Source organism: Agelaius tricolor, unplaced genomic scaffold (assembly GCF_023055355.1).
Source record: "Agelaius tricolor isolate 1412-34295 unplaced genomic scaffold, bAgeTri1.0.p SCAF_29, whole genome shotgun sequence".
Lineage (NCBI taxonomy): Eukaryota > Metazoa > Chordata > Aves > Passeriformes > Icteridae > Agelaius > Agelaius tricolor.
Window position 1 is genome coordinate 5,495,495 of NW_027269289.1, and position 17,469 is coordinate 5,512,963.

Consider the following 17,469-nt stretch of genomic DNA (forward strand, 5'->3'; position numbering starts at 1 on the left):
CCGGGCCAGGGAGATGCTGGAAATAGCATGGCCACGGTTCAAGCTCTCGCAGCGCCACGGGAACCGCTCCAGGCTCCGCTGGTGTCAGGAAGGAGAGCAGGAACGCGTTTTGTGCCTCCTGAGGGGGAAAAGAGGGAGGCAAAGCTGCCCCAGCTGGAGCTGCTGGCTCCGGGAGAGGCGGAGGTTTGGCACCGGTTAAAAGTGGCAGAGCTGAAGGAACAATGGATGCTCCTCCTGGATGGTGCCCGGGCCCTGCTGGGCTCTGTCCTCACCCTCGTGTGGGATTTGCAAGGGAAGAGATGAGAATCGCGGCTCCATGCTTCAGGAGGCCGATTATTATTATATTATATTATATTATATTATATTATATTATATTATATTATATTATATTATATTATATTATATCATATTATATTATATTAATTATATCATATTATACCATATTATTTACATTGTAATACATTGTATTACATTGTATCATATAATATTATAGTATTAAGGTTACATTGTATTGCATTGTGTTACATTGTATTACATTGTATCATATAACATGACATCATATTATATTATATTACATTACATTGTATTACATTGCATTATATAATATAATATTATATCATATTATATTATATTACATTACATTGTATTATATTGTATTTTATCATATAATATTATATCATATCATATCATATATGCTATACTAAAACTGTACTAAAGAAAAGAGAGAAAGGAGACATCAGAAAGCTAGAAAGGAATAGAATGAATAATAATAGAATGAATAATCTGTGACTGCTCAGAGCCTCAACACAGCTGGGTCAGGACTGGTCATCAAGTCAAAACAACCACATGAGATGTAATATATATATATATATATATATATATGTATGTATATATATATATATATATATATATATATATGTATGTATGTATGTATTTAAATATATATATTTATTTAATATATAGAAATTAATTATATAATAAACTATACTAAAGAATAGAGAGAAAGGAGACATCAGAAAGCTAGAAAGGAATAGAATGATACTAAAACCCCATGACTGCTCAGAGCCTCAACACAGCCGGACCAGGATTGGTCATCAAGTAAAAACAACTACACGAGACCAATCAAAGATGCACCTGTTGCTGAACCTTCTCCAGAACACATTGCACAGCCATCAGACAGTTATTGTTTGCATTTCTTTTCTGAGGCTTCTCAGCTTCTCAGGAGAAAAAAATCCTGGCAAAGGGATTTTCACAAGACATGACATTATAAAACATATATTATATTATATTATATTATATTATATTATATTATATTATATTATATTATATCATATCATATCATATCATATCATATCATATTATATTATATTATATTATATTGTATTATATTATTACATTACATTACATTTATTACATTGTATTGTATTACATTGTATTGTATTGTATTACATTGTATTACATTATATTACATTATATTGTATTGTATTATATTATATTATATTATATTACATTACATTACATTACATTATATTACATTACATTATATTACATTACATTACATTATATCACATGATATTATATCACATTATATTATACCACATTATATCATATCATACCATATCTGCTATACCAAACTATACTAAAGAACAGAGAGGATACCTGAGAGAGCCAGAAAGGAGCAGAATGATGATAATGAAACCTGTGATGGGAGGGGGAATTCTGTACCCACCGGTGGGTGGCCCTGGCACAGGGTGCCCGGAGAGCTGGAGCTGCCCCTGCGTCCTGGAAGGGCCCAAGGCCAGGCTGGATGGACACGTGGAAGGCCCTGGCACTGTGGGATGTCCCTGCCATGGGATGAGCTTTAGGGTCCCTCCCAACCCAAACCCTTTTAGGACCCTGAACAGCTGAGGGACACGAGGATGTCCAAAATCAGCACTCTGGTAAATCCTTTCAGCCCCTGCCCCCTGTTCTCCAGGAACATCGATAAACACCTGATTTTAGCCCTCAGCACATCCCAAAAAACCTCCTGAGATGGTCCAGGAGGAGATAAAATCCCAGTTTAGCCGCCTGTTAGGAAAGTCCCCTGTTAGGGACTTCATGCATCTCAGGGGAACCAGGGACTTTCCTGAGCACAGGAAAGCTTTGGGATGTGAAGTGGAAACAGCAAAGAGAAAAAAGCTTTTTGGTCACAGCATTTGGGTTTAATTAGCCTGCCCTGGCTGCTTCTCCAAACCAGCCAAAAACTTTCTCTGGGGGTTTCCAAAACCTCTGCAAGCTCTGTGTGCGCTGGAAATGCAGCACAGCTTGGTTTTGTCATGTAGGATTTGGACTTTTTCTCCTATGATCCTGAAGGAAACAAGGGAAACCAGAGATGTGTGGGCAAGGAAACAATTTTTTAAAGAAATGACATCACTTGGCCGCCCTTAGGAGCAAAGTGGATTTGTGTGAATATATTCCCACTGTGCACTGTCACAATCTGCAGCCTGAATTGGGTCTGTGTTCTCAAGGTCTGGGCCATTTGGACTCCAGAAATGTAATTTCTGTCGTGGTTTGTCCTGCTCCCATCAGGACCTGCAGCCCTGGCTTTGCTCAGGCACTGAGGTCATGATGAGTTTTAACCTATTTTGAATGTGGAGGCCTCACAGTGTAATGTCCCATGCAGTTGTGACTGGGATTAGTGCTCCTTACCCTGACAATATTATGGCCTGTGTTATTTCATTTTAATTCTTGCACTTGGCTCTTTCCTGGAGGCTCTGACAGGGCCAGCAGAGACTCCAGGACAAAAATTTCTACTCCTCTTGAGGAGGAGGATTGAGACATGAGAGCAAAGTGGAAAAAACCCTGGAAATACAATGAAAAGCTTTAAAAACAACCCATGCAATTTTGCAAAATTGCTTCTCTTCAGCAGTTCCCTGTGAATTTGGGGAAGGGGGGTTTGCTGCTGTGCAGGGCTCAGGCACAGCAATGGTGTAAATTGCAAACTGAAGTGCCAAAACCAGTCTGGCCTGTGCAGGTCACTGGAGTAGACACAGCTCTTGCCTGCAAGCATTTGTAATCTAAAACCCCAGCTCTATTCCCACTGGAGGTAATGACAAAACTCCATGTGATTGCAAACGGAACAGGATTAGACCCTAACTAAATAAAAGGAGCTTTTTTTTTTTTTTTTTCAGTCACCAGATACTCCTTCCCTACGTCAAATTCAAACAGCTTTTGTTCAGGAGTCCAAGAACCCAGTTCAGTCTGGAAAAAAATAAAAAAAACCAAAACAGCACAAATTCTTTCCTCACTTTCCAGCAGGTTTGGAAAGACAAGATTTGAAAGAGAATTCCCATCTGTTATTGGAGCATTTAATCATTCTCTAAAAGGCAGCCCAGTGTTATTTTCTCTGGGGAGCGAGCAGCATTAGCTGAGGCATAAAGCAAACTCCACCAAGTGTAGAAAAAACTCACCCTGATGTCCTGTTTGACAAACTGACCTGCGGGTCACAACCTGAGTTTATTGATCCGTGGGGCCTTGTCTGGGTGCCGGGCATGTTTTCTGGACTTTGGTTTCAGCTGCATTCCTCACTCCTCAAAGAGGGGGTGTGGATTTCTGCTAGGAGTAACCACTGGGAAGGAAGTAATGTTCATTAAGTGTGCAGGCAGTGCAGGACCAAGCATGCTCAGTGCAAAAAGCTTCGCTGCCCTGCCTGTCAAGCCCGGGGTTTGAACTCGGTCCAGAACGCCGGATTTACTTTTCAGGAAGAAACCCTACCTGCCTGGGCTGCTGGTTTTTGGTTTTTTTCCCTTCCCTCCTCCTCAGAGGAGTGCAAACAATGTTCTTTTGATGCTTTCCTGCGAGTGGGAATCTCGCCCTGGAGAAGGAGACAAAACTTTGCTACCTGTGAAACGAAGACTGCTTAGGTCAGTACGAGGGGGCGCAGAGGAACTTTGCCAGCAGCTTTTGTGACTTTTGAACTCCCCTGTTTCTGCTCTCCTCTATCCCTTCCCATCTCCAGCAGTGCTGAACTTTTTGGGGGAAAAAAAAAAAAAAAAAAAAGAAAAAAAAGAAAAAAAGTTCAGCAGTTTTCTGCTTGTTCATTCTCTCTGCTGAAGGTAAACTTGGTTTAAGTGAAAACAGCCCGAATTTGCTGGGAGCTGAGCTAAACTTTTGCAAAATCGAACTTGCTGATAGAACAGAGATTTTGTTTTCTTAACTTTTTCTTCTCTTTCTTCTTTTTCCTCTAAATGCAACCCTGGGCTTCCAGCGTGTGCTTTAAAAGCTGTTCCCCCCTTTCTCTCCCCGCCCTCTGCCTTAGAGCTGAAAATGAGACTTGTTCTTGAATAATAAACTCTGTGTTATCAAGCAAATCTTGTGGCTTGTTCATGTGATTGCTCCCAGTCCCAGCATCGATGGCTTTTGCCTTTTAATACATTTTCCAGTTCTTTCTGGAAAAGGAATTGCAAAACTTTTAGCAGAGAGGTGAGAGAAAGCAATTTTAGTTGATAACTGAATTTTACTCGGTGGCTGAATTTTTAAGTTTTTCAATTTTTAAGTGCTCTCTACTTTTTGCTTTTAAAAGCATATTTAGAACTCCTGTCTCTCAAGGACTCAAAATATTCCCAACCTTAGAGCTGGGAAAAGAGAATTTTTCTTCTTTTTGTGAGACTTTGTGCTGCTTAATGGAGATTTTTCTGAACATAGGCCAAATGGCCAAGAAACAAAATGACCACTGAATAAGAAGTGAAATGGACTTAAATAATTAGAAACTGCCTGTAGTTAATGATTGTTTGAAGTGGGTCAGAAACATTTGGCAGCCCCTGGTGTTAAATTTTGTCCTGGGATATACTTGGGAATAGTTTTGTGGTTTATCAAAAGTTGGGATTTAAGTTTGAGTGTTTGAGGAGTGGGTACAGACTTGCATATTTGTTTTAGAAACTGAAGAAATTACTTAAACACATGCAAACGTGGAATCCTTGTGTTTAAAAGCTGCATATTTATTATTTGGTTGTTCTAAGCTGGGAGTTATTCCATGCAGGGGATCTCAGTAGGAAAAAAAGGGTAGCAGGTATCATGAATAAGTCCTAGCTGGAGCATTACGAGTAGAAAATAGCTTTGCAAACTCCAAGGATTTTGCAAAAACACCTCTGTGCAGAGGGGAAGAGGAGGATTGGGCTTTGCTGGGTCTCCTGGGGGATTCCCCCTGGGATTACCTGCCTGGAGCCTGGGCAGGGACAGGGGGCAGCCGGGCCAGGCAGAAGGAATCTGCAAAAACCCAAAGCTGGAGCTCTCTGAGCTTTCCCCACGTGCACCCCCTGAGATCCGAGGGAGTTTTTGGTGAGGGGAGGCTGGGGAAATGCGCCTGCCTTGAGATTTGGGGGCCTGCTGGGGATGGACACGGCGCGGCCACAGGGCCCTCTCCCCCCGGCCATCGCAGCCTCCATTTCCTGGGAAATGGGGAGGGTCCTTTGTCAGGCACTTTGCATATTTATGGGAGACAAAAAAAAAATGCCTTGTGCTCTGAGAGGTGAATAAAGCCAGGCTGCAAAGCTGCACATCCTCGCCCGAGTTTTGGACACAGAGTTTTGGTGCCTGAGATTGATCCCAGATCCATTGTCCTCATCCAGGCACAAACAACGTGGCCTCCCCCATTGTTCCTTTGCAGGTACCCAAATTGCACAAACCCGGCTTTGTACAAACCCATTTTATGTGGAAATATAATTCAGGACAGGGAATAGTTTGTGTTCATTTAATTTCCCTCATTGGGGTTGAAATTTTGCAATTTGTAGGTTTGCAAAACTTGGAGGTAGAAAAAAGTTCTTGGTCCACAGAGGCCAGACTTTCACCTGTGGGATACTCAGGTCCCCACTGTTCCTTTGCAGGTACCCAAATTGCACTAATCCATCTTTGTACAAACCCACTTCATGTGGAAATTATAATTCAGGACAGGAAATATTTGATGATTATTAATGTCCCTCCCCAGGGTTGAAATTCTGGAATTGATGCAAAAGTTGGAAGTGAAAACAACTCTTGGCCCACAGAGGCCAGACTTTCACCTGTGGAATATTCAGGTCCCCACTGCTCCTTTGCAGGTACCCAAATTGCACAACTCCAGCTTTGTACAAACCCATTTCATGTGTAAAATTATAATTCAGGACAGGAAATGTTTTGTGATTATTTAATTTCTCTCCCCAGGGTTGAGATTTTGCAATTTATAGGTTTGCAAAAGTTGCAAGTGCAAAAAACTCTTGGCCCACGGAGCCAAGACTTTCACCTGTGATGGGAAATGCTCAGATCCATTAAATGAGGATCAGGCAGGTTTTGGCCAAGAATCCATTCAGTCTCCTGTCCTCCTTTGTTTCCATCCTTAAACAGAGATCTATTTCTTCTTCCTCCTCCCCAGGTACTCCCAAGGCAAGTCTGCTCCTGTTTGTGGGTTGCATTTAAATCCTTCTTTATTTCTAAACCAAGGGAGGGGAATTCCACAGTTCCTGGAAGGGCTCAGGTCTTTCTAAGGTTTCATTTACCATTTCTAAGCTTTCATTTACTTCCAGAGTGGAGCAAACCATTGCAGATGTGCTTAACCTCATTTTCTGTCCTCATTTTTCTGCTGAATTCTGGGTTTTTTAACTATTTAAATAGGGGGAAAAAAAAAACCCTTAATGTGTCCCTCCAAAGTTCATGGATGATTTTGCTCTTTGGAATGGAGATGTCTCCATCTGAATCCAGCCACACCTTTCTAGGGTGTCCTAGAAAGGTGTTGGGGTGCTCAGGTTAACCCCAGAGGCAGCTGTGAGGGGAGAAATGAGTCTCAGGCCTGATAGCAAGAGGCAGAGGTGAAATTTGGAGGAGATTAATGTGCTGGATCCCATCTCCTTTAGTGTGGGGCTGCTCTTGGAATTCTGGAGCCCTTCAGGCACCTCCCAGTGTTCACCCATCGTTTTTTTTTTTATTATTTTTATTGAAGATGGGGATTTCTCAGAGCATTTTGAGGATCAGGATCAAAATCCATCTGAAACACCCCTGGGAAAGAGGGGCAGCTGGGATGAGGGACACAGCCCCACTTGGGGGTGTCTCTGATGGGTCATTCCTGCATCCTAAAGGGGATTTAGGAACAATCCCATTTCTAAATGTGCTCTGGGCAGGCAGAGGACCCTGTGGTTGTTGGGATGTTCTCCCAAGAGCAGGACTCTCCATCTGGAAGAGCTCAGGGCGGTGGAAAAGCAGGGATGATTTATTTTTGAGGAAGCTGCACTAGATGGGGACGTGGAATCTGTTTGGAGGAGGCATTAAAAACTGAATTTTTTCATGTCTGGTGCAGAAGTGGAAGGGGAAAACTGCAAACGGCGCCTCAGGCAGCGTTTGAGGTGTCTCAGGCTGCAGTGTCCTTTGCCATCACCCTCTTGTCCTTGGGAAGAGCCCAGGAGCAGCAGGGCAGGGCAGGAGGCTCCTGTGCCTGCTCTTTGCCCAGGATCAGGGCCCTGAAACAGCCCTGGGAACGTCCAGAATGTTCCTCCTTCCCCACCTTCCCTGTCCCAGGACGAGCACGTGGAAATTGCTGCAGGGAATGAGCCATGGAGGAGCTGGGAAAGTTCAAAATAAAATCTCTGTACAGGTTCAAAATAAAACCTTTTCCCTCAAGCTGCTGAATTTACCCCAATTTCTCCTAAAAGGCAGAGAGGTGTTTGAGACATGGCGACTGTGAGCAAAAAAAAAACAATTCCTGGTGTTAATGGTGAATTCCTCCCTTTATTTTTGCAGGTAGCAGTGGAAATGAAAGCAATTCTGCTTGGCCACACAGGCTCCACAAAGGTAAGCACAAACAGAATTTCTTTTGCCACTTTTTTGGTGGAAGTGTGAGTCTAACACAAGATCAAAGCACAAGACACGTGTTGATGTTGTGTGGGGCTTTTTTTTTAAAAAAAAGCAAACAAACAAGGAGGTCAGGGGAAAGTGATTTATTTGACATTTTCCTGCTGGCTTTGCAGAAAATCAGGGTTCATTTGGATTTAGATCCAGCTGCATTTGGGCCAAAGTTGTCTCTGGAGAAGCCTAGGAGGGACAGGAGAGGAGGAAAGCTTTTAGTTCTGTCTGTGGAGAAACCTCCTGGGCAGCAATTTCAGCAGCTCCTGCGGGACTCAGAAGTTTAACTCCTATTTTTAGAAGCATTGTGGGAGCTGAAATCAGCCTCTAAAGCTTTTAGGAACCTGGAAAGGCAGGTGGGAACCCCGTGGGATGTGGGAAGTGTCTGAACAGGTTGTGAGCCTCACTCGGAGAGTTAATATTTAACTCACCAGAGGGACGTTAGCAAAACCCACTTGACTCCTGCATCAATCTTCCCATATCCAAATCCTTATAAATCTTCTCTCTCCTGGTTTCAGAGGAGCTGGCATGCAGAGATTCTGAAGCCTGAGTTTGAGCCTCTCAAAGATTTGGGGTGTTTTATCCACAGCTTTCAAATCACAAATTAAAATAACGAGTGCAACGCATATTTCAGTGTCTGTTGGTGCTTTGTGGAGTTCACCAAAGTTCAGGGGAGGTTTTTCTTTTTTATTGTTTGAGGAGGGTTGGGGAGTGCTGCAAAATTTAAGCTGAAGTTCAGCGCAGATTCTGCTCTCTGCAAAAAAAAAAAAAAAAAGTTTTGAGAGTTACAACCTGGGCCAGAGTTCAGCATCTGAATCCCCTTTCCCCGGGCAGAGGTGCAAAGCAATGGAACTTTGTGCATCGAGATGCAAATTCCCCATAGAAATGGGGCTTTTCTGAGCTGCTCTCGGGGTTCAGGTGGCTGAAAAAACGAGCTTTGTGTTCCCCAGGCAGCAGGGACCAGGGTTTCTGCAAAGTGCCTTTGTCTGGGGATGTGTAAAGCCCTCAATGTGTCATTCTTTCTGCTTCAGCTGTTAGAGACTCCCATCTTCTCTATTGATTTTACCCAGAGTTCTGCCTGCCCTTGAAGGTGTGACCTGTACCTCGGGCTAATTTATTTCTGTCATGGCTGCAGCGTGGTTTGGAGGGCAGCAGGGGTAGGAGGGAGAACAATGAATTCAGCATGGAATATAAATCCCAAGGCTGCAGCCCTCAGACATTCCAGCACACAGCCCATTCTCCTGCCTGGCATTCTGCACGGTCTTGGATTAAAAAGGGGGGAAAAGAGAAAAAAAAAAAAGGGAAAAAAAAACCCCCCACAAAAATAAAAGGCAGGCATTTGTATAACTAATCAGGTGAGCCATTGTGGGTAATCCCTTTGGTCACACACGCTGGCATGGATATTAAAATTTGCTGGGCTTCTAAACCACTTACAATGACATCTTAGTTTGTGAACCTGAATGGAAAAGCCTCACCTTGATGGCCTGGGAGTGTTTTTGGAGCTGAGCACTGGAAATTTGTGTGTGGATGGGCAAAAGTTTTGGTTTTGTGCTGAAAACTCATTTTGGTGGGGATTATTTTTTTTTGATGGATTATTTTTTTGATGGATTATTTTTTTTTTAATTTAATTTTATGTTGTGTTGTATCACATTTACTTTCCTGCTCAGCTTTTATAGATTTAAAAATAAGTTTAAATGAGGTTTAAACACTGCAAGTCCTGAGCTGAAGCTGCTGGCCCCTGTCACAGTGGGGTTTTCTCTCCTGCCCCACGCAGCTCATCAATAACTGGATTTAGGGAATCCTAAATCCTAAATCCACTTCCCTGGGAAAAACTTGTTGCTCCTGAGTTGCCCTGGAGGAAAGCTGAGCATCCTGTGCTGGAGGAGAGCTCTGGAAACCTTGGCCTGTGTCCTTGGGGTGCAGGCAGCGCTGGGGTGGCTGCAGGGATTTCCAGGCTCCCTCCTCCCACCCGGGTGAGGTTTTGGGTGAAGTTTTGGATTTTTGGTCATCCTGTGGTGAGGGTGACGGTCTGGGGGTGATTTCTGGCAGTTCAGGGTCCTGCAGCACGGGAAGGGCTTTATGAACCAGGAGTTTGCATCGTTCCAATTTCCTGCCTTCCCTGGGAATGGGGGCTCATCCTCAGAAGGGCTGGGCTGGGAGCAGCTGCCCTGGGGTTTCTGCCGTGGCTCCGGGCAGTGGGGCCAGCGGGGAAGGTCAGGGCTCAGAGCAGTGCAGGGCACTCTGGAGCTGCGTTTATTTCATTTCCAGGCGATTTTCTGGCAGCTGCTCCCACAGAAAGCACTGGGATAGCTGAATTCAGTGAAAATTCAACCACCCCGGCCCGTGGAGCCACATTTGTGGAGCCTGTGTGCCAAACAGAATTTCAAGTTTGCTGTTAAATCTGGTTATTTCCTGTGGGGTTTGGGTTCCGCTGGGTGCCTGTGCCACAGCCATAAGTGTTTGGTTTTCTTAGCCCAAAGATTTTGTGCAGAAATGTTTCGGTAGCACCTGTAGAGGGGAAAAAGCAAAACAGGAGGTGCCAAATCAAGAGTAGAAATGTGAATAAAAAGAAGATTTAGGATTTATGGATTAAATATATAGTATATATATTATAAGTATATATAATATAATATAATATAATATAATATAATATAATATAATATAATATAAATATATATTTATAATATATAATATTATAATGAAATATAATATTTTATTATATATAAAACAAAATATAATAATATAACAAAAATATAATATAATAATTAAATTATATAATGAATATAATAATATTTATAATATTATTATATTTATATAATAATATAATATATTATAAATATAAATATAATATAATAAATAAATTTAATTTAATAAAATATATAATAAATAAATATAATAATTTAATATAATATAATAAAAAATTAAATTATATCTTTTTGCACCTCCACTCTCTTCATTTGAAAATAGATATGATCTCTGCCAATATATTGATTATTCCCAGGGAACAAAGCAGCCAGGGCTGGGCATTCCAGCTGCAGCCTTGTGCTATCTTGGCACCTTTTTGTTTATGGGTCTCACCCTTTTTCCTTGCAATGAAGTCAGCCAAGATCCAGCCCTTGCAGAGCATTGCCACTCCTAAAACACAGGGAGGGAGGGAGGGAGGAATGAGAGCAGCTCCAGCACAGAAAATACCCTGGGTGCTCCTCTGAATGATTCTTTTGGACTTCAAAAGAAAACCTGAAAGAAAGAGGGAGAAATATGAATCCTGAAGTGATCCATGGCACCAGCCCAGGGCTTGGGGTTCAGCCCCTCTCTGAAACATTCAGACTCCAGTTCTGGCCAGAACCCACCCCAGGGGTGGTTTTTGGGAGCATTTCACTGCAGAAAAGTTGTCCCAAATGTCATTTTTGTGATTTTTCCTCAAGGAAATTTTTTAGTTGAAGTGGAAAACAAAGGGCAGCTCACAGGCTGGAGGGAACCTGAAGTTCTCAATGTTTCTCTGCCTCTACCAAAATGCTTTTGTGCTTCTGAATGATGTTTGATGATGAATTGATGTTTTCAGCTTGGTGATTTTGTGATTGCCTCCCTGAAATCCAGGTTTTGGCAGAGGTTTCAGCTCTCGCTGCAGAGGCTGGGGTGGGACAGGGTGAAAATTTCTGCTCTGGCCTTTTTGGTTCCTATAGAGACTCAGTTTCATCCCCACATTATCCTGGCCTGTTTCATTGGTATTTTCTCCCTGCATGCACAGGGCAACTTTGGAAATTAAAGAAAGGGAAAACAGAATAAATAAAATGCTCAACACCCTCAATGGAGCTGCTGTGCAGTGGGGATTCTCCTCCTTTAGACCCTCAGAGCTGTCAGCACTGAATCTAGTTCATGTGTCCTTCCTGCTCTGGAGGTTTTGGGGTTTTTTCCTCTTTTTCTGGGTGTCCTGGAAAGGTGTTGGGGTGCTCAGGTTAACCCCAGAGGCAGCTGGGAGGGGAGAAATGAGTCCCAGGGCTGATGGCACGAACAGAGAGCACCAGAACACCAAAACCCCCTGGATAAGGTGTCCAAGGTGTAGAGGGGGATTTTTAGGACTGAAAAGCATCCCATTAATGCAGCTGAAATTTTATTAATTAACATCTTATCAACTAAAATCATCACTCTTTTTTTTTTTTTAATTTTTTGTAGCAAAACAAAGGAAAAAATACCCAAAGCTGGGTCTGGGAGGGATGGTTGCAAAATAATTTAGGAGCTGAGGTGGCTTCTCATGTGCTGCCCAGATGTGCAGTCCCAAATGCCTGTTCTGGGAGGCTGATTATGGAATACATGCATTTAGAGCTGGCAGCAAAGGGAGAATTGATTTCTTTCTGGAGTGGTGTGGCTGTTGCTGTGCTGGAGATAATTAAACATTAGAGCAGGAGCAAAACTGAGCTGGGAAAGGAGCATTACTGCACCTCTAGGTGGGATTGTCTGCACTGGGGTGGGCAGAAGTTAATTTTTATTAAAGGGGGGATGCACAGATAAAGTGCATTGAAGGGCACTGAGCCCCTTTGTGGTCACTCTTGGTCTTGGTGGAAGATATTTTGTGTAAATTTGATTTGGCTCCAAACTAAATGCAGTGAAACCAAATTCAGGCCACTCTGGTTGTGAAGTCTAAACAGAAGTTTTAACACTTCTCAACTACCTCACCTCAAAAATTAATTAATTCAACTTGATTATCTTGAGTGCTCTGCTGCAGATGCTCAAAGTCCACTTTTGATTTTATCATTCTCTCCTTGCAGTACTTGGGGTTTTTTTTGCCTTGCAGACTCCAAGATAATGTGCTAATTTCAGTTTTCACAAGGAAAAAAAAAGGTGTTGCAGAGAACATCTTTGAGAATATGAACCCCAAAGGTGTCAATATCTGAATTCAGATAATTTTAGTCTAATTTTAATCTTGAAAGTTCAGATTTGTAAATGCTGGGGTTTATTCTGTGCCCTGGAGGGAGTGATGGAATTTTAGCTGGTGTCATAACTGGGACTCTGATTTCTGTCAAGTGGTTTAGCTCTGATTATCCCCTGCAAGGAGGGAAAGCAGCTTGGCTGAGGGATATCCATGGCTGGGATGAAATAAATTCCATGGAACGACAGGAGGGCTTGGGAGGGACCTCAAACCTTATCCAGTCCCATGGGCAGGGACCCTTCCCACTGTCCCAGGGTGCTCCAGCCTGGCCTTGGGCACCTCCAGGGATCCAGGGGCAGCCACAGCTGCTCTGGGGATCCCATTTCATCATATTTCATCAATATTTCATCCCAAAATCCCATCTAAAACCTGGAATGCTTTGGGTTTGAGGGACCTCAAAGCCCAACCAGTCCCACCATGGGTCCCACACTTCCCAATATCCCAGGGTGTTCCAGCCTGGCCTTGGGCACCTCCAGGGATCCAGGGGCAGCCACAGCTGCTCTGGGAATCCCATCCCAGCCCCTCTCTCAATATTTCCTCCCAAAATCCCATTTAAACTAGCACATGGAATCCTGGAATGGTTTGGGTTTGAGGGACCTCAAAGCCCAACCAGTCCCACCACAGCTCTCACTGTCCCAGGGTGTTCCAGCCTGGCCTTGGGCACCTCCAGGGATCCAGGGGCAGCCACAGCTGCTCTGGGAATCCCATCCCAGCCCCTCTTCACCCTCCCAGCCAGGAATTCCTTCCCAAACTCCCACCTAAATCAGAATTCCATGCCAGGGCCTCCCCACTCTCCCAGCCAGGAATTCCTTCCCAAACTCCCATCTAACTGTAACCCTAACCCTCTCCCAATATTTCTTCCCAAAATCCCATCTAAACATGGAATCCTGGAATGGTTTGAGGGACCTCAAGGCCCAACCAGTATCCCAGGATATTCCAGCCTGGCCTTGGGCTCTTCCAGGGATCCAGGGGCAGCCACAGCTGCTCTGGGAATCCCATCCCAGGCCCTCCTCACCCTCCCAGCCAGGAATTCCTTCCCAAACTCCCACCTAACCCTTCTCTCTGTCAGTTTGAAGGCCTCCCCTGTGTCCTGTCTCTCCATTCCTTGTCCCCAGTCCCTGTGCAGCTCCCAGGCTCCCTGCAGGGTGACCAGAGCTCCTCAGCTGAAATTAAACCCCAGAAATGCGCAAACCCCTGTGGTGGACACCTCAAATTCTGCTGTGCCTCTGTTTAGGAGTGGAGGCACTTCCCAAACCTGTGATGGGTTGAGAATTTTATAGAGAATTGGGGACCAAGAAAAGCAGGAGCCTGGTGGGTTTTATTTCCCCTTTTTGGGGGCGAGTAATTTAAGAGCTCTGTGTGTGTCTCAGTTTCCTCACCTGTCAGTGGGGGAATTACTTCACAGGGGCCTGGAAATATCATTATAATGATCATTGGGATGTGCTCTCCTGTGCTGGGAAGGAGAGTGGGAGCGTTCACATGTACCAGAGAAAAGGGAAAAAGTAGGTTAGGCCTGTCTGAGCTTGTCATGCTTCTCCTGTGTCAGCAAACTCGGGGAGACAGGAGAAAGGAGAGGAAGAGAGATCAAAAGAATACATTAAATTAAAAGGTAAACAGGGAAGTTAAACTTGAAGCAGCCAGGAGGGAGCTGCACGGGGCTTGGCTGCGTTCATTCAGGATTTTCTATCCTGGGCCAAGATCTTGGTCATCAACGAAAATCCCAAGGAAATCCCTGTGTGGGCAAGATCTGGGGGTGCTCTGCATGAGAGGGGAGGCCTGTGGAGGAAATTTGGAGGAGGTTTGGAGGGGTTTTCCCCTGGTGATGGAGAAAGCAGGGCCCTGGTGGAGCTGAGATGCTCAGGGTGGCGCTCTGGGTGTGATGGCAGCCGAGGAAAGATTGAGTTGTTGCTCACTGGCAGGGCTGAGAGGCAATAACTCTGGAAATGTGGTTTTTATGTCCTCCCAACTCTTGGCAAACTGGGTTTTAGGGGCTTCCTAAAGCACCTGGAGCAGCTAAGCTGAACTTTAATGTTGAATTTGAGCTGGTCTAAGTGTCCAAGGCCGTGTTGGACAGGGCTTGGCCAACCTGGCCTGGTGGAAGATGTCCCTGCCCAAGGCTTGAGATGAGCTTTAAGGTCCTTTCCAACCCACACCATCCCGAGATCCTGTGAGCAGACAGAGCTCTGAGCTGTGCTTATGTTCTGTTCCCTTTAATCTGTTCTGTCTGTGGGTGAAATAGGCTGAGGAAGCTTTAAATGCAGATCTGTACAGTGAATTTTCCATATAAAGTAGGTGGAGGAGAACAAAAAGCACATGGGGGAAAATTCCTGACAGTCAATATACGGAGGGTTGGTTGTATTTTTACAGAATGATAGGTCAAACACCAGGCTGCCAAAAGCAATCACACCACTTGTAATCTTCTTTAACTGTAGCCAGTCAGAAAAAAAGATGAAAAATTGTTTTTCTGCCTTTGAAGAATGGGAATATCTTTTCCCATTCCCACCCTGACCTGTTTTACTCGGAGAGATTCTGGATCCACTCACTCAGCTAAATCATCATAGGCAGAGTGTGATGGAAACAAAAAACTTGTCCTAAAACTCTGCCTTTTGCACCTCCAGCAGCTGGGGAGGGTTTTTTTTAAAGAAAAAAGCTTGATTTGCATGCTGAGGCTTATCTGTGGCAAAGCTGGGCACTTGGAGGCCGGCTTTGTGTGGAATAATCTTATTTTTGCACATGGTGAGGCTGTTTGGCTGCGTGTCACGTCCAGCCTTCCTTTTGGGGAACCACCACTCACCACGAGTTTCCTCCAAGGGGCTGCAGAGTAGTTTTTAAATGGATTCAAGATAAATAGGAGTGGTGGGATGGGGCTGAAACCTCTTGGGAAACCAAGAAAAAAAGAAGATTCCCCAGGCAGCTGAACTGTGCTGAGGTACAGAGCCCAAAATCAGGTGAAACAGCCATGGAGAATGTGGAGAGCAGGATTTGAGGCACCCACACCTGAAAAACATTTTGGTTTGTGTGTGCAAAATCCCTGAGGCAGGAACATCTCTCTGGTGTGCCACTGGCAAGGGAATGGGGCATGGAAAGGTAGGGAGCTGTCTGCATTTGTGTTTTGATTAAAATCAAATGTGGAGTAGCAAAACTGTCCTGGTATTTTAGGAGATTTGTGCTGTGGTGGGGCTGAGGGCCTGGGAAAGTCTGTGGGGATGTTGTGATGAAGTAATGGCAGCTTCTTCATCGTTCAGATCTTGCAAAAAGAGGTTATTTTATTAAAAAATCCAGCTTGTTGGGAGGTGTGGAGCAGTCATCTGAGTGCCTGAGGATTTTGTGTGGGATTTTTGTGTGTTGGGCTCACATTATCTGCAAGGGCAGGCGGGGTCAGGACAAGGGGGAACGGCTTCAGTGTCCAATGTTGGGCACTGCCAGGGATCCAGGGGCAGCCACAGCTGCTCTGGGAATCCCATCCCAGCCCCTCCTCACCCTCCCAGCCAGGAATTCCTTCCCAAACTCCCACCTAACCCTAACCCTCTCTCAATATTTCATCCCAAAATCCCATCTAAACCAGCACATGGAATCCTGGAATGGTTTGAGGGACCTCAAAGCCCAACCAGCCCCACCATGGCTCCCACACTTCCCACTGTCCCAGGGTGTTCCAGCCTGGCCTTGGGCACTGCCAGGGATCCAGGGGCAGACACAGCTGCTCTGGGAGTCCCATCCCAGGGTCTCCTCACCCTCCAGGAATTCCTTCCCAAAAGGAATTGGCAGAGAATAGGCTGAGATTGGATATTCAGGAAGGAATCCTGGGTGGTGAGGCCGTGGCACAGGATGCCCAGAGGAGTTTTGGGCACCCAAAATATCCCAGGCCAGGCTGGACAGGGCTTGGAGCACTTTGGGATAGTGGAAGGTGGCCTTGGAAGATTCCATGACCTGATGAAGGCGACCATCCTCACCAGCAGCAGTGAGGCAGAAGCTGCAGACTGAATTTGTGGTTAAATATTTCCCCCAGGGCTGTCAGCAAGCACTGGAGCAAGATTTAACCCAAATGAAAATCCTGTGGTGCTGCTGTAGTGGAGTTTTGGATGGAAAACCCGCTTGCATATTTTTAATTGCTGCCCTCGTGGAGGATAAATTGCAATATTCTGGTGCATTTGCAGAATAGAGTAACCCAGAACCAACTCAGGGTTCCTCAGCAGGACAAGCAAATTTTGGGTGATGTTTGTAACTCTTGCTTTGAGATTTAATGCAAATCTGAGCCATAGCAGAGAAGAATATTTAGCTTTTAATTCAGAACATCACGTGGCAAGTGAGTGGTATCTACCACAGCAAAAACTGTGGGGTTTTGAGGCACTCTCCAAACCTCCTCACCTTTTGATGCCATTCCTCAGAGCCAGCTCAGCTGGCTGATTTAGTGATGCCATAAAACAGGAGCCATCTCTGGTATTTACAGACTTGTTCTCGTGGTTCCCTGATGGTGCTTAAATCTCCTTACCCCTTGTGCCACCCTCTGAGAGTGTCAGACCATCACAGCCTGCTTCTTGTTGCTCTTTAAATCCAATTTTTTTTTTTTTTTTTGCTTTTTTTGCAAACCCAACAGCAGCCACTTCCCCTTTTCCCAGTAGTCCCCAAGCAGGGAGGAAGGCTGGCCACTGGCCAATTCATTTAAACCTCTGGAATAATAGTTTGCTCTCTAATGAATAGTC

The 17,469-nt window shown here is 44.5% G+C and overlaps 1 long non-coding RNA gene across 1 annotated transcript in view; it reads left to right on the plus strand.

Annotated features, from left to right (window-relative positions):
- Nucleotides 1-3,643: 3,643 nt before the first annotated feature.
- The window catches only part of LOC139600902 (uncharacterized), a 160,483-nt gene continuing 146,657 nt past the window's right edge, over nucleotides 3,644-17,469 (plus strand). Inside the window, exons 1-2 of the long non-coding RNA XR_011682703.1 lie at nucleotides 3,644-3,902; nucleotides 7,741-7,791. This is a non-coding gene — a long non-coding RNA (uncharacterized lncRNA). The remainder of the gene's footprint in view (nucleotides 3,903-7,740; nucleotides 7,792-17,469) is intronic.